The 23,581-nt window shown below is 48.0% G+C and overlaps 1 protein-coding gene across 1 annotated transcript in view; it reads left to right on the top strand.

Annotated features, from left to right (window-relative positions):
• Positions 1-2,020: 2,020 nt before the first annotated feature.
• The window catches only part of LOC144761223 (beta-1,3-galactosyltransferase 2-like), a 145,617-nt gene continuing 124,056 nt past the window's right edge, over positions 2,021-23,581 (top strand). Inside the window, exon 1 of the mRNA XM_078646702.1 lies at positions 2,021-2,141. The gene's annotated coding sequence lies outside the window, so the exon portion shown is untranslated. The remainder of the gene's footprint in view (positions 2,142-23,581) is intronic.

The following is a 23,581-nucleotide window of genomic DNA, read 5'->3' as shown; positions in this document are numbered from 1 at the left end:
ACCCACAACTGTGTGAAGAACTTGGATGAAAATTGACAGCACCCTCTCTCTCCAACCGCACATTCAAGCACTTGCTGGCTCTTGCTTCGGCATGTTCGGCATGTTAACATTTTTTTTACCTCTCCTATCTGAATCTGCTAGTAGAAAGGTGGTGCAGGCCCTGATCATGAATACTCTGTACCTTGGTCTCCCGGACTATCTTCTCAACAGACTGGAGGTGGTGCAGAATTCGGTGGCGAGGCTGTTACTCAGACTCCCACCTAGGTCTCACCTGGCCCCCTAATTGAGGGCCCTCCACTGGCTCCCTGGGAAACAGCGTTTATAACGCTGTCAATACCACGCGGGTGGGTAACAACGTGGATGTTACATCGTCTGCGTTGTTACCACGCATGACATTACATCGCAAGTTCTTTCTACCAATTGCGCTAGATGGCGCTCAACACCAAGGAATGTGTTGGATTTTAAATCCAACATATTCCCTACTGTTACGCTAACTGGAGTAGGAATAGTAATTTATACTATTCCTAAATCCAGCGCGCCATCTAGTGCAAGTCGTAGAAACTACTTGCGATATAAAGCCATGGGTGGTAACAACGCAGACGACGTAACGTTTGCGTTCCAACCGACTACGTGGTAATGTATGTCGTAGTAACGTCGTACATTTGGCTCACTGTAAAAAAGAGGGTTGTCTTTAAGGCATGTGTCCTCTGTTAGTTTGCAAATACCTCAGCACCTCCTTCTGTCATCTTTCAGTTTGAAAATACCTCAGTGCCTCCTCGTGTCTTCTGTCAGTTTGTAGATACCTCAGAGCCTCCTTGTATCATCAGTCAGTTTGTAGATACCTCAGAGCCTCCTTGTATCATCAGTCAGTTTGTAGATACCTCAGAGCCTCCTCGTGTCATCAGTCAGTTTGCAGGTACCTCAGCGCCTCCCCGTGTCGTCTGTCAGTTTGTAGATACCTCAGAGCCTCCTCGTGTCGTATGTCAGTTTGTAGATACCTCAGAGCCTCCTCGTGTCATCAGTCAGTTTGCAGGTACCTCAGCGCCTCCCCGTGTCGTCTGTCAGTTTGTAGATACCTCAGCGCCTCCCCGTGTCGTCTGTCAGTTTGTAGATACCTCAGAGCCTCCTCGTGTCGTATGTCAGTTTGTAGATACCTCAGAGCCTCCTCGTGTCGTATGTCAGTTTGTAGATACCTCAGAGCCTCCTCGTGTCATCAGTCAGTTTGCAGGTACCTCAGCGCCTCCCCGTGTCGTCTGTCAGTTTGTAGATACCTCAGCGCCTCCCCGTGTCGTCTGTCAGTTTGTAGATACCTCAGCGCCTCCCCGTGTCGTCTGTCAGTTTGTAGATACCTCAGAGCCTCCTCGTGTCGTATGTCAGTTTGCAGGTACCTCAGCGCCTCCCCGTGTCGTCTGTCAGTTTGTAGATACCTCAGCGCCTCCCCGTGTCGTCTGTCAGTTTGTAGATACCTCAGCGCCTCCCCGTGTCGTCTGTCAGTTTGTAGATACCTCAGCGCCTCCCCGTGTCGTCTGTCAGTTTGTAGATACCTCAGCGCCTCCCCGTGTCGTCTGTCAGTTTGTAGATACCTCAGAGCCTCCTCGTGTCGTATGTCAGTTTGCAGGTACCTCACCGCCTCCTCCCTCCTCTTCCTCTCCTCTGTCAGTTTGCAGGTACCTCACCGCCTCCTCCCTCCTCTTCCTCTCCTCTGTGAGTTTGCAGGTACCTCACCGCCTCCTCCTGTTTTCTGTCAGTGCGCAGGTACCTTACCACCTCCTCCCTCCTCTTCCTCTCCTCTGTCAGTTTGCAGGTACCTCAGCGCCTCCTCGTGTCATCAGTCAGTTTGCAGGTACCTCAGCGCCTCCTCGTGTCATCAGTCAGTTTGCAGGTACCTCAGCGCCTCCTCGTGTCATCAGTCAGTTTGCAGGTACCTCACCGCCTCCTCCCTCCTCTTCCTCTCCTCTGTCAGTGCGCAGGTACCTCACCGCCTCCTCCCTCCTCTTCCTCTCCTCTGTCAGTTTGCAGGTACCTCACCGCCTCCTCACTCCTCTTCCGCTCTGTTGCTGCCTCACTCGGCGGCAGGCTCCTTCCTTGCTCAGATCAGACCGCAGCTGTGGCTGGAAACCTGCCTCAGTCCGGCACGCGAGGTAATTTGCAAACCTTAAATCTCCATGTATTTCTCTGAAGCGATGTTATTTTAATGTTCGACTCGTGGGAGGGGTGGGGGTGTCACTCCGAGCAGTACTGTACTTTGTCATGCATTCTTCGCAGCTCTGCACTCCTGATAGTTTTTAGGATTTGTTTTTGAGGAAGAGAGATATAAAACTTTGTTACCAGGCTTAGCACGGGGCGATATATTGAGATACCGAAGTCCGCCCCCTCCACCACCCGCCCCTCTCCCGAGACCGTGGTCTCTGCGGGTTTGAGGGTGCAGATCCGATCCCTGCGTTTCAAGGGGTCACCCCACCCCACCCCATGCCAGGTTTTCGCAGTTCACTCAGGTATTGTTTCTGGAACCTAACCTATCACTGTTGCGTCAGAAACATCCCCTTAATACATTTTAAAAAGCACAGTCTGTAAACGGAGGCGACCCCCGAAATCGCCGGTTTAAGGGCTCCAGAACTCTGAATCTGGGGGTGCGGTAATGCACGGGTTCCCTGTGTCTAGTCTTCACGAACACACGTTTTTCCAGGCCTCGGCTTCCGTGTGTGGGTCATTGTTCTAAAGCCCTACGGATTTAATTTAATTAAACATAAGCTGCGAGCCTCACCTTTAATTTAATTACACATGATAAGATGCAAGTCCCAGCATCATGGGGAGAGTCAGGCAAATCAATACCTGTTTCCTGAAGGTTTCTTGCCACATGTTTGTCGCCTCGCTGCATGGAGCAGGTTTTACTTGTACCAAATAAAACGGTACACAATTTACCCGACATTGGAAGGATGGAAGGCTGAACGAGCCTTGCTTGATAGGATTCAAAGCCGTGACCTGCAGATACAAGTAATTACGCATCATGTTGCCATATTTTCTCCACATTTTGCTCAGTTATGCAAATCCCCTACCTTCCAGCGCTGGTCTTTCATTCTATAGTATTATTCATTGCTTTCAGGTCTGTTAGTCCAATTGAGCTCAACCAAGACTACAATTGCCACAATGCCTTAATTTGTTTATTTTCAGAGTCTGAGTACTGCATTCTAGGTGTCCTGGTGAAAAAGAGTCACCTGGTAGCCCTACTAAAACCCATATTGTCTTATATCACACACTTTTCAGTTTACTTTATCTTAGCATTTTGGAAAGTGGTTTATTAGCAATGGGAAATGCATGTACCACTGGCAATAAGGCCACTAATCAATGAAAAATGCAATGTTAACTTAATAACACTGTACCCAACTGGCACTCCTTTGAGACGTTGTCTCCTCGGGTGATTTCACGAATGTAAATCCACTTAATGAAAATAAAATGATACAACTTTGCTTATTCCAATTCAACCATTCTTCATTTATTGCATTATCTTCATTGTTGCTTCACAATGTTAGCATTTATTTCGTATCTTCATTACTTTGCTCAGGTTACATTTCACATGTACGCTGTTCATGTTATGGCTTTAACTCCCTATGCATTTCGGAACAATTCCCTTCCTCAGGGGAGATGAGTGCAATCTAAAAGTAACAAGCATTTACAATGCAATGGTTTCGCCTTTGGAAAAGTTAGAGCTATTGGCATTGTAAATGACAAAATTTGTATTTATGTGTTGGTTTTGAAAACAAATAAATAAATGGCATTGTCATTTACATTGCCATTAGCTTAGTCTCTGCAGTCACTCTGCAGTCCCTAGCATTCTGCAGTCACTCTGCACTCCCTAGCATTCTGCAGTCACTCTGCACTCCCTAGCATTCTGCAGTCACTCTGCACTCCCTAGCATTCTGCAGTCACTCTGCACTCCCTAGCACTCCCTAGCATTCTGCAGTCACTCTGCACTCCCTAGCACTCCCTAGCAGTCACTCTGCAGTCCCTAGCACTCCCTAGCACTCTGCAGTCGCTCTGCACTCTCTAGCACTCCCTAGCACTCCCTAGTCACTCTGCACTCTCTAGCACTCCCTAGTCACTCTGCACTCCCTAGCACTCCCTAGTCACTCTGCACTCCCTAGCACTCCCTAGTCACTCTAGCACTCCCTAGCACTCCCTAGTCACTCTGCACTCTCTAGCACTCCCTAGTCACTCTGCACTCCCTAGTCACTCTGCACTCCCTAGTCACTCTGCACTCCCTAGCACTCTGCACTCTCTACTCTGCACTCTCTACTCTGCACTCTCCACTCTGCACACTCTACTCTGCACACTCTACTCTGCACACTCTACTCTGCACACTCTACTCTGCACACTCTACTCTGCACTCTCTACTCTGCACACTCACTTTGCACTCTGCACTCACACTCTGCACTCTGCACTCCCTAGCACTCTGCACTCCCTAGTCACTCCCTAGTCTCTCTGCACTCCCTAGCACTCTGCACTCCCTAGCACTCTGCACTCCCTAGCACTCTGCACTCCCTAGCACTCTGCACTCCCTAGCACTCCCTAGTCACTCTGCACTCCCTAGTCACTCTGCACTCCCTAGTCACTCTGCACTCCCTACTCTGCACTCCCTACTCTGCACTCCCTACTCTGCACTCCCTACTCTGCACTCTCTACTCTGCACTCTCTACTCTGCACTCTCTACTCTGCACTCTACTTTGCACTCTCTACTCTGCACTCTCTACCCTGCACTCTCTACTCTGCACTCTCTACTCTGCACTCTCTACTCTACACACTCACTTTGCACTCTGCACTCACACTCTGCACTCACTAGTCTGCACACTCACTACTGTGCACTCATTACTCTGCACACTCACTACTCTGCACTCTGCACTCACTACTCTGCACTCTACACACTCACTCTGCACCGATGGAATCACTTGAGGCCTCCTGATGCGCACATTTATTCTTTTTGAGTGATGTTGCAAGGGAGCTTCCAGCTAAGCTGTGAAGTGTGTGCTTTTAAAAGAGTTACAAAAAAATGTGCATTACCTACAGTCTGGGTACTACAAAAACATATTTTGGAAGCACTTTATCTTAAACCTTTCTACTAATTTTATAGCAGCCTATCTTATACTGTGTGTAATGCGGTTTAAAATAAGGATTTGCATGTCCACAGTCTTTTCTGTCACAGACTGGGACTTTGTAGCACTAAACATACACAAGTCACTATTATCCACTGCACCAACAGCATTCAATTGTGGCTCTGCTGCAGTGCATGAACTAATAGAGGAATATATGACAGCCTATGTGCCTCTGATTAGCATGAGTTGCTTTTATTTTTCATTTAAGCTGTTATGTCGTTGTGTGGAGATGGAAGACCAAAAAAAGTTACAAACATTCTTTCAGTCCAACCTATGACCCCCACCCCCAAGTTCACTCACCCCGCCCCCACTGCACGCATCACAGTTCCCCTTTTTTATGCACTTCGAGCACTATCTAGGAACAGCTGCATACAGAGACCAACAATAGTAAACAGATTTGTTTTTGACACATAACGTGGAGCAAAATTACAGAAGCTGCCAAGACCAAGCTCAAGACCGTGTAGAAATGTTTTGCGAAGAGATGACAGGAAATTGCCGGCGCCCGTCTGTCATCTATTTCCATTTTTCAATGAGGAGAGAGGAGGATTTGAGATGTGCTCGGCAAACAATTAAGCAAGGAACGAGAAGCCCCTCCAGGTCCCAGGTGAGATGCCATCCACCCCAGAGCCCCTAGGCAGACATAGCCCCGGGCTCGAGCCCAATATTCAGTAGCTTGAGGCAAGTAAGAATGATTTACACGTGTGCGAAGGAGCGCAAGTGGCGGTGCAGAAAGCAGGAGAAAATGGCTCCAGGGAGAGTGCATCAAAGCAACCACCGAGACGGCTAATGGCCACTTTCACAAACCTACACTATGACAAATGCACAGGGCAAACCGCCTGGGAGGGAGCACACGTGGCTCGAGTCAGCAGCAGGCGCACGCGCCAGACTGACAACACAGGCGCGTGCTCCGCCGAGTGTACTTGCAACGCTGCACGCGCCCCCAACCAACAATATTACTGCTGCTGCGGATATCGGTTGTTGTCACCAAGCTTGCTTTCCAAGACAAACAAGTGGGGCCGGGGCCGGAGAAACGGACAGCGGGAGGGGGGAGGGGGGGGCGGGAATGGGCATAAGGACAGCGGGAGGCGGACAGCAGGAGGGGGGGCGGGAACGGGCACACGGACAGCGGGAGGGGAGCACTCACCAGGACTTCTTCCGGCGGCGGTCGGCCGCGGAATGACCAAATGAAACCTCGACGACCCAAAAAATAAACCCCGCCCACCGCCGCACTGACGTCCTAAAAGGGGCTGGATGAGAAAAACATCCCAGGAACGCCCACGAATCGCCTCGGTGAATGACGGACGCCTCTGTCTTCCAATGGCTAGCCTCCATTTATGGAGCTAGCCAATGGAAGACAGAGGCGGGAATAAGCCACATATTATTCTCAAAAGTTTTCGCCTTGCGAAAGTCTGCTACGCAGCTTTCGGCGAGGCGAAACCTAAAAAAACTAATCATTACTGGCAGAGGACGGTATTAGGCAGCTGTAAATCTTCCTGCCTGTATGTACTGCGTTACAGCTTGTACATTTACATTTTAGAAGAGTGTATTTTCATGTGTGTACTGAAGGCCTCAGAAGCATTTAAACCAAGCTTGCACGTTACCACATCCAGAATGTAAAGACCCCTCAACAGCATCCGAAGGTACAGCCCTGCGGATATCTTGGGAAATACTTCGAACTTGCAGATAAAGTCTTAACGCAGGTTTCACTGGGGGAACGCCAGTAGTCTGAACTCGTCGATTGTTAGCGGCCTGCCCTTTAAAACTGCTGTATTGCAGCTTAAGACGGAAAGTGAAACTGGGAACAGTGCGAAAGGCCTGCCTTTTCATTTTGTATTCAAACTTGTTCAGTTTACATTGTCTCCTCCTGATGGGAGAAGTGGGGTAAGAAGAACTTTAAGCCACAAATCCAACAACCTCCATAGGGTGTTGCGCACGTAAGAAAAAACGTGACTACCGTAGCTAAAGGAAAACTTAAACAAACCCCTCACAAACGATACAAACAATGACAGCTATTAAAGAAAGAGGCTGTTTACTGGAGTGTACCAACTTCAGCAAGCACGTGTGACACTGAACACAAAGTGTCTTAAATACTGCAGCATGAATACAAAGTGCCCTCCTAGGGACTATTGTTAATGTTTGCAAATAAACTACAGTTCCTGCTTGTTCTACACCCACAGGACGACCTACCAATAAGGTAAAACAAGGACAAATAAAGAAACAGCAAACATTCTAAACAAAGCAGTGTGTCTCATTTAACAGATTGTCAGATAATTCAGCGTGTCAGCCAGGCAAGGCAGACATCTGTGTATATTCCTCCGGTCACAAACTCACATGCTGGACTGGCCAACTGAGCTTTCCGTCCTCTGGAATCGATTACACGAGGTCCAAGGAGTCTGGTATTTGTAAAAACTATTGCCCAAGTTTCTTGGCAGTAGAATAAATCAAAAGGTGTTTGATGTGATCATTAGACAGGATACATGAGTTAATACAAATGGTTGGTGGGATAAATGCATTCATGCACCAATTGAATTCTTGCTGACACTGAAGAAAGGCATCAGAGGGATATATCTGTGTTGTATGGCACAAGGTATGCGAGCACTGAATGGGGGCATTTATTTGAATGGAGGGAGGAGTGCATATCCTAAAGAGTAAAAGAGTACACCCCATGGGCGATAGTGCTACCTTTAAAACGTGTAAATGCAGTGAGCAATCTGCAAACAAAACTCTGTATCTCCGATTCTGAAGTAAGTTCTATGCTGAAACAGAAACTGCCAAAATAAAGTTTGGAGAGCAGATATAGTGAGATGTCTTCTGCTGCTAACTATCCACAAGTGCGTGTTAAAATTCTGGTACTGTTTGTGTTCTTCTGTGGGGGGTTTTTGTTTGTATAATTAAACATCTTATAAAGGTTTTAAAAAATCTGGTGCTACATTAAGAAAGCAACCAAACGTCCTCCACGACCAAGTGTTGAAAGTAAACAACCCTCGCAGCTGCAAACTCCCTCTGGAGCAGTCACAGAGAATCCTGAAATAGGAGGCCAAAAGCCTTCCTTCTGGCATACAACCAGCCCGAAAGAAGCACTCAAAATTTTAGTTGGAGACGATTCAGACAACAAGCTAGAATGCAACAGATCACTTGCAAGAACCATTAGCCGCCATTGAAGAATACTTCACTGGTCAAAAACTGACAGCATAAATACCGAATACCAGCACAGATCAGACCACAAATGCATAGAGGTTACAATTTGTCAATTGGTAGACTTTTGGGAAACAGAAACACTTTCTTCTGCGTGCCCAAACTACACTTGAGCCATCTATTTTCCCATATTCCGAAAAGAAAATCAAGTATTTGCAGTTACATGTGAAGTAGGAAAACTGTCAAAACACCCAATAAAACAAATCTGCACACATTATCAAAAAGCCAGTGTATAAAACATGGAAACTGAAAATACCACTGTTGACACGACAGTGAGGTTTAAAGAATTTTACGCTCTTTGTCAAAACTTGTTTAACCTGCACCAGTGAAGTGTTTTGTATTGCATAAGGTGAGTTGATATGCACTTTCTGTTCCGACAGAATCGTAGGTAAAGAAGGATGTCTTCCCCTGAAGAAAAAGGGGCGGGTTGTAACAAGTGGGGCCGGGGCCGGAGACACGGACAGCGGAAGGGGGGGGGGGGACGGGCATAAGCACAGCGGGAGGCGGACAGCGGGAACGGGCATAAGGACAGTGGGAGGCGGACAGCAGGAGGGGGCGGGAACGGGCACACGGACAGCGGGAGGGGAGCACTCACCAGGACTTAGGCCCAGGTCTCCCATTTTCACAAGGGCGAAGGAGCTGTCTGCATGCAGACAGCAGAGTCCTTCTCACCTGGCACTAATGCTGCAGGCGCAGTATTTAACTCCCCATCAGCCTGCTTTCTTGGACTCCTATTTTCTCTCACCCCCTGCTGTAAACTATCAACCCCCCTCCAACAAACAACTTGACACCACAGTGAGATGCTAATCTGTGCACAATAAAGGTGAGTGGGGGTGGTCCAGAGAGGAGGTCAGAGGCCAGTCACTTCTCTCATGCCTCACTCGGGGGCTGACCTTTGAACTCGAAAGCGGCTCACCGCTGCCTCATTTCCTTCAACAGCAGCGAGTGCGCCACATTTATTTCCGCCCAGGGCGCTACCCTGGCATAGGCCGACTCTGTTGACATCGAGTCTATGTGGGGCTCATACCTGCATCAGATGCATGTAAAGTCACGTCCTCCCCCGCCTACGTACCCCCAGACACACCCGACCCTCGCAATCAGCCGAAGTTTTAATAATGCTCCTTCCGCAAACCCCAGGGTCACCGCACAGCGCCCTCGCGGTTACTTTTTAAAGAGTTGGGCGCAATAGCCGTGCGGCCTGTCAGCAATAAATTATTAATATTACCAACCTCCTCGCAAGAATATTATCGAATACAAGGAACGGCAAGGGGAAGACATATCCCCAAAATTATTTTCAATAACTTTATTAGAGTCCGTGGCACTTATAGACAAGAGAGGAAGAGAGTGACAGTGCGTGCGAGTGTGAGAGAGCGAGAGAGCGCGAGAAAGTGACAGCGTGAGAGAGAGAGAGAGCCTCTGTGCTGGCCCCGCATGGATGGAAGTAAATGCAATTGCGGTGTAAATGCTTCGTTTGTTTTTGCAGCAAATCACCAACCCGCTGAGCTTTGTGGTCGGGCTGCAGGGTGTTGCTCGTGCACGAGGGATGTCGCGTGCCAGGCTTTTAAAGTAAAGTAAAGTCCACATTTGTAAAGCGCACAATCACCCGTAAGGGTCTCTAGGCGCTGGGGGGCCGTCGGGGAGATTAAGCGAGCTATTGCCCAGAGTAACATGGTGCTGGGCTAACCTGCCGCCGGAGCCGGGGATCGAACCGTGGTCCCCAGATTCCAGCGTCAGTCGCCCTGGCCGCGGCGCCACACATTCCCGTAATTTCTGACGGTGTTTGGGTAGAGAGGCACCAGGCCCCCCTCTGGCTGTCACGGAACGGCGGCCCGTGAGAGGACTGCGCTTTTTTCAGGGCCCCCCGCCGCCCAATTCCGTCACAATTTTCCCCACCTCTAAAACAGAATTTTTCACATTATAATAACTGGCTTAGGGTTGGAAACGCAAACAGAGAGAGCCAGACACGGAGACGGGGGCCGGAGAGAAATGGATGGACAGAAACGATGCACGTGCATGGAGTGCCAGAAGAGCTGGGACACCGGCCGTCACGCGGGCTTCAGGTACATGGGTGGCAGAGAAGGTGTGGCGTAACGGACAGAGCGGCCGACTTTGACGTTAGGGAATCGGGTTCGAGTCTGAGCAGGGATGCTCAAACATCCTGTAGTTCTGAGCAAATCACTTAATCTCCCTGTACCTGAAAAAAGAATGTGACCTGAGGCGCAGAAGCAATTCGAAACACCCCTCGGAAACCCGAGACGGCTGTCCCGAAGTGTAATCCAGAGTGCAGCTGGAGCCCGAAGGGTTTAAATGTTGTTTGTCCCCTGGCTTCTGGGGCCGGGGAGGTTCCCTTTGTATTTCCCATGGGAGTAGAAGAGCTGCTCGTCTGCCCCTTGGAGGACCCCCCACCCCGGTACTGTGACTGCGAACTTAAAGGCAGTCTCGTGGGGACCACAGCTCCTTTATCAGGAAATTCAATTCGGGAGTGTCTGGTCCTCTGAAAACCCTCACAATCACATACGATCACCGTAAAGTAATTATATTTAAGTGTGTTTACTAAAGGCTGGGTAGAAGGGCAGGCTGCACCCTTAGCGAGCAAAACCAACGCTTTCTGGGACCGAACAAAACTCACTCTCTAAATGGAAGCAAAAGTTGCGCAAATGGAAGTGGCGCGGGCGGCACACGAACAGCGGGAGGGGGGGCGGCGGGAACGAGCAAACGGACAGGGGGGGAAGGGGCGCAAATGGACAGCGGGAGGGGGGCGGGAACGGACAGCGGGAGGGGGGCGCACTCACCTGGACATTAATCCGGCAAATGATCAAAACATGGCGTCGGAAAAAAAAAAATAACATCCGCCCACAGCCGCATGACGTGTCCAAAGGGGCCGGATGAGAAAAACATCCCAGGAACGCCCACGAGTCGCCTCACAGGATTACGGACGCCTCTGTTTGCCAATGGCTAGCGTCCATTTATGGAGCTAGCCAATGGGAAACAGAGGCGGGAACGAACATCCATACTGTCAACAAAAGTTTTCGGCCTGGGCGGAGCTCTGCGAGCTCTCGCCAGGTCGAAATCTAAAAAGGATGTTGAACTGTAAACCAGGCTAGTTTGATTTTCCACAATCTTGCACAAAACTGGAGGGTGACTGTCCTTAAATCCAGTGACGGTTTGTCAAAAACTGCAGGTGTGTAACTCGGTGCGGGAATACCTTTGGCGGTGAATTCAGTGCTATTAAATGTACATGCCGTTAATTATACCTGTTGGTCTGTGTTCATTCATCGCGAAAAATTATAAACCGGTTGGTCATGACGGCCATGAGGAAACCGAGGGCCGTATTACCAACGATTAGCGATATTTATCGCTAACTAGACTTAGCAACAAATGTTTTATCGCTAAGCATCGCTGGAAATTATCGCTGAGATAACGTGCTATTAGCAACGTTTATCTCCAAAGCGATACATTTTCTGGCGATAGCGTGAATATCGCTGAGAATACAGCGATATTCACGCGTTAGCGACAAAATGCTCTTAGCCATGTTATCCACCTCCCATTGGACAACATGGCTAAGAACTGGTCAGAGCAGGCGTTAGTTTTTGGCGATAGCGGGAATATTTCCATCGCTACGCCTGCCTTGCTAATAGGCGATAGCGACGTTAGCGACTGCTTTCAGTCGCTAACAGGTTGGGTACGCCCACTTTGCATGTCATTAGCGATAAATATTGCTGACATGCAAAGCGGGACCCAAACCGCTCGCTATCGCCTAAAGCTGTCGCTAACTGCTGTTAGCGACAGCTTGCTAATAGAGCGATAGAATTATCGCCGCTTAGCAGCCGAAAAACGGCCGCTAAAGCGGCGATAATTGCCTATCGCCCTGCTTGGTAATATGCCCCAGAGTGTTTATGGAGGTGGTGTGATAAAGTCATACAAGCGTGAAAGAGGGTGCTGGTGTGAGTCCGATAATAATAGGTGAAGAGCGTTCGTTAAAAGGCGCTGTTGACATTATGTGTGAAAACGTGAATAAAGCGTCATTCAAACAAACATGCTGGTGGCGTTGACAAAGTTATCAGCGTGCATCTTAAAATACTGACAACAGCCAGTTACGAGTGGCGATTACATGCATAAACAACGTGGGTTAAAAAAACCCGTAGATTGTTAGTCTTACGCGTATGAGGAAAATCTATGTCTACTGTTATCCGTAACGCCGTGACTGGTATCATCGGTGTTCGTTACTAAGTAACGGCACCTTAAATGTTGGTTTCCTGGTTAATGGAAACTGAAGGCGGACAATACGCATTGGCCATCTTTGAATGGTTATTGTGTATGCATCTAGTGTGAGTTAGTCACAAGTGTCTATGTATGTAAATGTGAGAACCATCGTCATATAATGCAGGTAGAACGATGTGGTAGCTGCTCCTCAAATAAATGTTGCAAACCACCTCACACAAAATGAAACTAAATAAAACAATGTAAAGTGTGGGGAATCAAGAACTTATGGTGCTTAATGAAAACGTAAACCCCAGAACCTGGGTGAATTTAAAAACAAATGCAGCTTGCTGAGTTCTTGTGATAAGTACAACTGTACTCCATCCGGTCATTGAGCCCCTTTGGATGGTAAGCATCCAATTTTTTTATCCAAATCCTTTCACGCTGTAGTAGTCTTTTTCTATTGTCAATACCCTGTATCACAGGGACAACCTCCAAAATCAAAAACCTTAACTGGCTAATGTTGTGTTTATGCTCTGTAAAATGTGCGGCCACTGGTGCTTTCATAACTTTGTTTCTGATAGTGCTCTTGTGTTCTGTCAAACAAACTTTCATTTTTCTCTCTGTTTTCACCACGTATGGGAGGCCACATGGGCATTTGAGTAGATACACAAGGTTCTTTGTACCACAAGTTGCGTTGGTGAATAGTTTAATTTGTTTCCCTGATGTGGGATGATTCAAAATGTTTCCTTGAATAACATTATTGCAGTGGCTGCAATTCAAACATGGTTTAGTGCCGGAGTAAATGACTCCTTTTTGGCGGGCTATTGCCTCTAGTAGATCTTTAATATTCTTCGATCGTTGATATGCAAATAGTGGCGTATAGTTAAAGATCCCATTGAAATCCGGTTCATTTTTTATCATTGACCAATTCTTCAAAATGATTCTTTCACCTGTTGGCTGAAAATTTCGACACAAATACAGGTCTGTTGTAGGTAATTTCTTTCTTGTTAGGGGATAGTAAACTGTTTCGGTTTGAGGCTTCCGCCCTTTTTCACTAAGCTTAGCACCGTATTCGGATATTTTCTATCCTTAAACTCGCCAACATTCTGTCTTGAATTTTTCTGTATTCACTTGGTTTTGAAGATATACTTTTCAACCTGAGTAATTGCAAATATGGTAGATGTTTCTTCAGGGACATAGGATGACAGCTGTCAAAATGTAAAGAGTTGTTCCTGTCGGTCGTTTTGGTATATACATCTTTTTCAATTATGTTGTTGTGGCAGGTGACCAACACATCAAGGAATGGCAAGCACTCCATGCTAACAGAGTGTGTAAACTGAATGTGATCATCTATGTTATTGATGAAAGTGATGAATTATTTTAAATCCTCTGGTGGGCCCATCCATATTAAAAAAATGTCGTCTATGTAACGCCAAAATTTCAATATCTTGTTGTTCCATCTTGGGTTGGTTAAGATGTTGTCTAGTTCTAATCGGTGCATGAACAAATTTGCATAGCTGCGGGCTGCACAATTGCCCATCGATGTACCGGCTAGTTGTAAAAAGAAATCGTTGTTCCATGCAAAGTAGCTGTGATACAGAGTGTATTGAAGTAATTCCAGTAGAAAGATTTTTAGCTTCTGTTTGATGTTATGATTAATTAGGAATGATTCTATTGCTTCGATGCCTCTGTTGTGGGGAATAGACGTGTATAGTGCACATACATCAATTGTACACAAGGTGATCAACATGTCTGGGTCAAGTACTGTGTCCTTCAATTTGTTTTAAAAATCTGTTGTATCGCGTATGTAGGTGGTCATTGATTTTACTATTGGTTGAAGATGTTTTTCTATGTATTCACCAGTTGGCTCGTGAATAGATCCTTTGGTTGACACAGTCCTCGACTCCTAAATACCTTCTGTGAATACCGAAAGTCTTAAAGTTAGGATTTTTGTCAGTTTAGGAGTAGTATAGTTAGGAGTACTAACTTTAGGACTCCTAAATGCCTTCTGTGAATACCGAAAGTCTTAAAGTTAGGATTTTTCTCAGTTTAGGAGTAGTAAAGTTTGGACTCCTAACTTTAGGACTCCAAAATGACTTCTGTGAATACCAAAATGTGTAAGTGCCTTCTGTGAATACCAAAATGGTAGTAAGTTTAGGATTTTGTCTTAAGTTAGTTCTGTGCATCGGGCCCGTAGCCCTTAAGATGTGGACATGTATACTTCATAGTCAGTAGGAAATGCTCAGTCAGGGTTGTGTGTCACCAGGGCAGATGTACCTATTTTAAATGCTTGTTGAGGTAATCGGGTAATCGGGTGAGTCGCCGCTGGGATGATGTTAGTGCGCAGGGCTCTCGTTCCAGGTTATGTTCAAGTAACTGCATTTCGGGGAAAGATGATGTGCATACATGGGAGTGGTGGTACTAGACACCACCCCCCTGTGGGAGGGGTGGATATGTGATGCAATGTCACAAAGTAATTCCAACAGCTTATGTATATTTGTAAATTGGTGCATAGTATTGAGTAGTGTGTGTGTTTAATAAATCTACTCTTACTTTTATATAGCAAAGTACAGACTGGACGATCAATTATTGAGTGTTCTTGCTGCAATACCTATAATGGCGATTTCTAGCCCACACCACCTCCCATGAGTAAGCCTCAGATTGCTCTGCAACGCTACCCTCTGAGAGTCAGGCGCTACAATTGGGCGTTTGGTTCCCAGTGAAGGACAAATGTAGTCATGTTATTTGTGCAGGCCTCACAGATACTGCCTCATTTTCCAACACATGCCATGAAAGGAGGGCCCACGCTGTGCCTTATTATTCAGTAGAGGAGTAATATTTGAGTGCCCTGCTGTGGTTCCACTGATGACCTGCGTGCCAGTCCACAACTGCTCCTTCTGACCTCAAATCTAGCCCAGTTTAGATACTTTAATTGCCTCAGCTAAGCTTCTGTAGGGGAGGGTGCCTACCACACTTTACGTTGTCACTGAACCGGTTTCCAGTACTGGGCATTGATGTGACAGTCTAATGCATCTTGGGTGTTGTAGTCGTGGTTTACTTTTATTCACCAAATTAGATTACAACACCTGATAGCAATTATTTGAATGTAAAAAACCCAGACCGGGTAGAGTGAGTGATCTGGCCATGCTAAGTCATTGGTTTTTGCACTGTGGCAACAGGGTCTGGCCATTGCATTCTGGCAGCTGTAGTCCCGGTTCAGTTCAACAGAATTAGTTATGCTGAGACACCTGCAAGCCATCTGGCAATCGGTTCTGGTGGTTCAACTGAACACACCCAAACTACAACTTCCAGAATGCACTGATTTTTTAACTGACAAAACAGAAGCGGACGTTGCATATGCTCAGGGACATGGAGTCTTTTAGTGAGCATGCTTAGAGGGCTCCCAACCAATCACTCAGGATGTATAAAGTGTTGGAAATCACCTGTGAGGGCCTTAAAGCACTGGAGTTGCTAGCTGATTCGCTGTACTCTGTTCATTCAAACAATCATGTCTTAAGTCCTTTTCTGAATTCCTGGAGCGATGTGGCATTCTTAAGGTGCAGGGGAAGATCATTCCAGGCTTTGGCCACCAGGTGAGGAGCATCTTCTGTTGTTGGGTCTGAGGATCAGGGGGGTGTCTGCGAGGAGGCAGATCTCAGGTGCTTGTGGGTGCCAGCTGACTCTCTCAGAGTACCCTTCCATCTGTACACTTGGCACTTAAGAGACATTTTTGTGGTAAGTAAATGTAAATGTAAATGTACATGTATTTATATAGCGCAAATCACCGACCCGGTATCTAAGCGCTTGCTTAGGGAACCCGTCCTGGTATTCCCCTGTGAGATACCCCGGCAGGGTATCCACAAGGTGAAATCCAGGCATCCCGCCGCGAGAGGCGTAGTGGAGATTAAGCAAGCTATTGCCCAGAGTCGCAGAGTGTGACCCCGTGAGTTGAGTAGGCACCGGAGCGAGAATTATCGAGTCCGTGGATTTTTTTTTTGAGCCCGAGACCCGCCGAGGCGGGGAATCGAACCCTGGTCCACGGCCGATCTCAGCTTCCGGGTCTGCCGCCTCTAACCACTGAGCCACGCTTCTCCAAGTGCCTTACAGATGTTCTAACAATAATGATAATTCTACTGCATGCTGGTCAGAGATAGTCCATCTCTGCGGTTCAGCTCACAAGCCCACCCAGAACTGGGCATGTGTGCTCTGATTTAGAGTTTGGTGGAGAGGGTAGTCTGTTGCAACTTGTGGTTGGCCCACCTGTTTTAGCGGTAGGTGCATCACCAGGGTTTTGCTGATGGCGTTAACCCTCTTTCCCTCTGCCCAAGGCAGTAGAGGCAGTCAGAGGTCAATCATCTGATTGACTGCCCTATTTATTAGCCTGGACCCTCCTTCAGTCCGGTTGCTCCCTCTCGCTCCAGACCTGCACGCTGGTATAGTTTGATCTACTGCATCTCAGCTCCTAGCGCTGCATTTACTCATTCATTCATTTAATTAATAGCGCTGCTCGCTCGCTCTACAGCGCTGCACTGTCAACTTTATTTATTTAATTGTGCTGCACTGTCGCTTTATTTATTTAAAGAGTAGCGCGACATCGCTGAGGCAATTACTCTGATTTGGGATACTTTACAGCTGGTTTGTGCGTGTAAGGCTCTTTTCCCTTAAACACGCTGTGCATTTGCTGCCCCTGGCTGTGCTCGCCTTTGACCCTCCATTTTGTGTTGTTGTTTGCCCCTGGTCCGCCCCTCCTCCCGCCACCGCCTCCCAGCTGCTGTCCCTCCCACCCACGATTAATATCCTTCCTCGCTCCCGAGCTCTCTGTGACCGCCTGGACCCTCCTTCAGTCCGGTTGCTCCCTCTCGCTCCAGACCTGCACGCTGGTATAGTTTGATCTACTGCATCTCAGCTCCTAGCGCTGCATTTACTCATTCATTCATTTAATTAATAGCGCTCCTCGCTCGCTCTACAGCGCTGCACTGTCAACTTTATTTATTTAATTGTGCTGCACTGTCGCTTTATTTATTTAAAGAGTAGCGCGACATCGCTGAGGCAATTACTCTGATTTGGGATACTTTACAGCTGGTTTGTGCGTGTAAGGCTCTTTTCCCTTAAACACGCTGTGCATTTGCTGCCCCTGGCTGTGCTCGCCTTTGACCCTCCATTTTGTGTTGTTGTTTGCCCCTGGTCCGCCCCTCCTCCCGCCACCGCCTCCCAGCTGCTGCCCCTCCCACGCTCCGCCCCCTCCACCATCCATTTATGACCAATGACCTAACGCGCAGCGTCCACGCGCAGCGACCGCGCCCCAGTCGCTCCGAAGGTGCGCCAAAGGTAAGCCCGTCTGCGCCCGTCCGTGCCTGGACCGCGCCCAGCGCCAGACCCCCTGGTCCTCGTAATGCCCACCCCACCCGCATTACTTACGCTGCCACCACCCTCCTAGCCCTTAACCCCGGCCGTTCCCCCAACTGCGTCCAAGCCGCTCCTGGACACACCCATGGACCCTTTTCCTGCAACTCCTGCAAGTTCGACGGCACCAAGAACATCTCGTCTACGATCACACAACAGATATCCGACCCCAACCATCTACAATGCATCCTGCTCAACACCCGATCGGTCCACAGGCACACCACCGACCTCTGGAATCTACTAGACACCATCTCTCCGGACGTCGCCTTCCTAACAGAAACATGGATGAACGCCACATCAGCCCCAGACATCACGATTGCCATCCCGGAAGACTATAAGATCATACGCAAGGACCGTACCGGCCACACAGGAGGAGGTATCGCTATCGTCCATAAGAAATCCATCCGCATTTCAACCAGCTCAGACGTCAATCTCGCCAACTCTGAACACCTTCACTTCCAGATCCACATCGACCCCAAAACCACACTCAGAGGCACCCTCCTCTACAGGCCACCAGGACCCCGCGCACAGTTTAGCGAAGATATCACGGACTTCATCACTCCACACGCGCTCCCCTCCCAGGATTACATCCTTTTGGGAGACCTCAACTTTCACCTTGAAAAGAACAACGACCGCAACACCACCACCCTTTTGGACAACCTCGCCAACCTCGGACTTAAACAACTTGTCACCACCTCCACCCACATCGCAGGTCACACACTCGACCCTATCTTCACCTCCAGCAAACATGTCTCCTTCAGCCACACCACACCTCTCCTTTGGACTGACCACAGCTGCGTTCACTTCACCTACAACAAACCCACTTCCAACAACCACCCCCAACCCACTCTGCAAAGAAACTGGAACAAAATCACCATCGACCAGATCTCCTCATCGCTTCTTCAAAACCCCCCAGCCCACTCCTCAAACCCAGACCTAGCAGCCACCAACCTCACCCAATGGTTATCCAACAGCGCCGACATCTTAGCACCACTGAAAAAACGACAAATCAAACTAGGCAGCAAGAAGGCCTCCTGGTTCAACGATGATCTTAAGAAATCCAAGAAACTCTGCCGCTCCCTTGAGAAGGCCTGGAAAAAAGACCCAACCACCAGCACCAAAGACGCCTTCAAAAACGCCACCCGCATACACCACCAACTGATCCGGACTGCCAAGAAAGCCGCTTTCAAGGACCGACTAGATAACAACGCCCACAACAGCAAGGAATTTTTCAACATCGTCAAGGAATTTACCAACCCCTCGGCCAACTCCAACGACATCACCCCCTCTCAAGCCCTCTGCGACTCCCTAGCCTCATTCTTCCACAACAAAATTGCAGACATCCACAACAGCTTCGACAACCGACCCGAAGACCAACCCACCCAACCCCCTGCAGGACCCCCACCCCCCCTGAACATCCTCAATGACTGGAAGCCACTCTCCACTGAGGACACCATCCGTCTGATGAACTCTATCCACTCAGGATCCCCCACAGACCCATGCCCTCACCACATCTTTAACAAAGCAGACTCCATTATAGCACCGCACCTCCGAGAAGTCATCAACTGCTCCCTCAACTCCGCAACCTTCCCGGAAAGCTGGAAACATGCCGAACTCAGCGCCCTCTTGAAGAAACCCACAGCTGACCCCACCGAACTCAAAAACTACCGCCCTATATCACTCCTTCCATTCCCGGCCAAAGTCATCGAGAAAGCGGTCAACAACTAGCTCGCCGCATTCCTCGAAACCAACAAATCCCTCGACTCCTCACAATCCGGCTTCCGAGCCAAGCACAGCACTGAAACCGCCCTCATCGCAGCAACAGACGACATTCGAACTCTACTGGACAATGGAGACACAATCGCCCTCATCCTCCTCGACCTCTCCGCAGCCTTCGACACGGTCTGTCATAGCACCCTTTTACAACGCCTCAGAAACGTCGGAATCCATGGAAAAGCACTGGAATGGATCACCTCATTCCTCACCGGAAGAACCCAGAGAGTCCGCCTCCCACCATTCAAGTCAGAGGCCACTGAAGTCATCTGCGGAGTACCCCAAGGGTCCTCACTCAGCCCCACCCTCTTCAACGTCTACATGAGCCCCCTCGCGACCATCGCTCGCCAACACAACCTCAACATCATCTCCTATGCTGATGACACTCAACTGATCCTCTCACTCACCAAAGACCCAAACATAGCCAAAACCAACCTGCATGAAGGAATGAAAGAAGTAGCCAAATGGATGAAGCACAGCCGCCTAAAACTGAATTCAGACAAAACAGAAGTCCTCATCCTAGGCACCTCCCCCTCCGCCTGGGATGACTCTTGGTGGCCAGAGGCCCTTGGAAAAGCACCTATCCCGACTGACCACGCACGCTACCTGGGCGTCATCCTGGACTCCTCACTCTCGATGAACAGACAAGTCAACGCCGTTTCTTCATCTTGCTTCAACATTCTTCGCATGCTCAAGAAAACATTTCGCTGGATCCCCACCGAAACTAGAAAAACAGTCACTCACGCTCTGGTCACGAGCCGACTAGACTACGGAAACACCCTCTACGCTGGTACCACCGCAAAAATCCAGAAACAACTCCAACGCATCCAGAACGCTTCAGCCAGGCTCATATTCGACATACCGCGTAAAGAACACATCTCTGGCCACCTGAAAAACCTCCACTGGCTCCCCGTCAATAAGAGGATTACTTTCCGGCTCCTAACCCACGCACACAAAGCACTCTACGAAATCGGACCCGAATGCCTCAACACATGACTGTCCTTCTACACCCCCTCCCGCCAGCTACGATCCTCCAACCAAGCCCTTGCCACTGTACCTCGCATCAACAAAACCACCATGGGAGGTAGATCCTTCTACCTGGCAGCTAAAACCTGGAACTCACTTCCCACTCATCTTCGCCTTACTCAGAACCACCTAGCATTCAGAAAGCAACTAAAACGTGGATATTTGACAAGTAACTCCCCACCCTCTTCGAGCGCCTTGAGACCCTCTGGGTATGTAGCGCGCTATACAAATTTATTGACTTGACTGACTTGACTTGACTATTTATAAAGGGAGTCGAACGGATTCGTTTTACTGTCTGTCACTGCAAGGTGACTCAACCACCACTAAGGGATGCCCCTTTGCTCCACCAGGACACAATGGTTCCAGACTTGGGGGTTTTGTTGCAAATCATTGTTATGTATGTCCCATAACACAAGCAACTCATAGCTAGAACTCCCAGAACACACATGGTAAATAAACGATACTCAGATTTGCAAAGGTGGAGCCCTGACGACATGGAGCAAGTTGGCAATTCCACTTTTTATTCCAGGGGCAGCGACGCACAGACACTATGATGGTATTGGGTATATTGGAATCAACTGTGCATACCACTTTAAGATATCATACAAAGAACCCAAGGCACCTCCCAGGATGGTACAACTCGGATATCTCAAGGTTGAGCCATGTGGGTCCCGTGCACACTGTGCCACTGGATTCAAGCTATCCTGAATAATAAGCTCCTAATAATAGATTCAAAATGGTTCCCCTAAGCCATCGAAGGATGTGCAACATCGCGCTTTATATAGACCTATCTCACTCCTAAATAAGGATGCAAAATTATTTACTATAATATTAGCCTTTCGGTTAAACAAAGTGCTTCCCTTTCTGTTCTATCAAAAGCAGAGTGAGTTTGTTAAACATTGACAGGTACACAACAATGTGCAAGAAGCAGTCCACCTGGTTGAGAATGCTAGGAAAAAATGCATTGCCGCTATTCTGCTCCCGTTAGATACGGGAAAAGCATTTGACCATGTGGACTGGTCCTTTTCATGAGCTTTGCCACTAGGTTTATCAACATGGTGTTTGCGAACTATGCCCATCCTACATTGAAGATAAGAATAAATGGACACCTCTTGAAACCCTTTAGTCTACACAGGGTATTAGGCTGGGATGCTGGTTGTTGCCCATCTTGTTGCACTGGTCATCTAACACTTAACATGTCAGATCCAGCAGTGAACAAACAATTGGCATTAAGTTTGGAGCAGATGAACATAAAATCAGTTTGTACACTGCTTCTGTCCTTGCGGTTGCATGCGTCCTCACTCCCAGAGGTAACTAAACAATTGCAAGCATTTGAAAGAGTGTGAGGTTAAAAAAATCAATTTTGGCAAATCTGAAATTCTAAGCTTAACACTCTCCTTGGAGGAAGTATAAATGCTAGAGTTAGCGTACCCCTCCTGATGGGGGAAGGTCCATATATAATACATAGATATGAAATTGACACCCAATACCTGCAGGTCAAAGTGTGCTCTGTTGTTGGCCAAAAAAAAGAGAGCTGTGGAGTCCTGGAAAGCAATGGATATTTCCTGAACATGTAGAATAAATGCAATCAAGATGAAGGTCCTCCCTCAGTTTCTCCAGCTGATATTGGTGGATTATGCATTTCAGATACAGGCACAGAAAATCATCATAAACTTTCTGGGAATAACAATAACCCTAGACTCTTCCAAATGCTCCTGTATCAACCTACAGCAAAAAGGTGGCATAACCTTACCCAACATCTGTCTTTATTATACTATTGCCTAGCTGAGAATTGCAGCGATATGGTCTGGGTCACAGCTAGACAAATGGTGGATGCGCATGGACCACACTATATTGAGTTGACCCCTTTGGGATCTAATCTGGGTTGGGAAGATGTGTAGTTCTCCCAACGCTTAGCTGATTTGGGATGAAGTAGCAGTGCAAAGGGGGCTGATGACATTTACCTCCCTCTGTTCGATCTATTTTAATGGTGAATTTACACCGACAACTAGGGAATACCCCTTCCAGAGATGGCGATAGGTGGAGTGTAGAACAGTCTCCGATATGCACCAGACAGGGACAATTAAATGTTTTCAACAAAGCCACGCTGAAGTTGATTTGGACGAACTGGTGAGGCTTGGGTCGCTCAAATCAGACTTTGGGTCTCCCGCTCTAGAATGAAACGAGCAGCCCTCAGAGATCAAACTCTGTTTGAAACATTATCTCCCAATTTGATGGATACCAGGGGAGATCTAGCTTAGCTATATCAACAGCTTCTAGTATCTGAGGATTAACCCAACTGGATGTGTATGCAGGACTGGGAGAGGGTGCTCTGCAGACAGACCCCCCAAAGACAGTTGTGCACTTGTGGGGGGGATATCCATGGCTGCACAGCTTTAGTGAAGTATAGAGAAATACACCATCAGATTTGGTCCGGGTGGCATTATACACCAAAGTGTCTCCATCGTATGTTCCCTGGGGTCAGCCAGATTGTTGGCTGGGTTTTGGGTACCCAGGGGACACTTTGCTTATATGGGGGATTATACCAAAGGGATGGTGTTCTGAGCAAAGGTGGATGACTATAGGTCCTGGGCGTTCCAAACCCTGTCAACCCTGCAGCCCGTAAGGATGCGATGAGTTAACCGCTCAATAAAGGTACATGACTTTACACTGTTCAGGAGCGGTGCAGCTTATCAAAGCTTTCAGATGAAAAATAATTAGGTACACTGCCAATTTCCCAATGGTATCATAGACTTTGGCACATTCTAGAAATGGAAGGTTGGAGCATTAATGTTGAGGAGACCCATATGAACTTGCTGGAATGAGGGAACCTC

Source organism: Lissotriton helveticus, chromosome 6, assembly GCF_964261635.1.
Source record: "Lissotriton helveticus chromosome 6, aLisHel1.1, whole genome shotgun sequence".
Classification (NCBI taxonomy): Eukaryota; Metazoa; Chordata; class Amphibia; order Caudata; family Salamandridae; genus Lissotriton; species Lissotriton helveticus.
The sequence above is the reverse complement of the archived record's forward strand: the minus strand, read 5'-3'. Positions and strand labels throughout refer to the sequence as shown.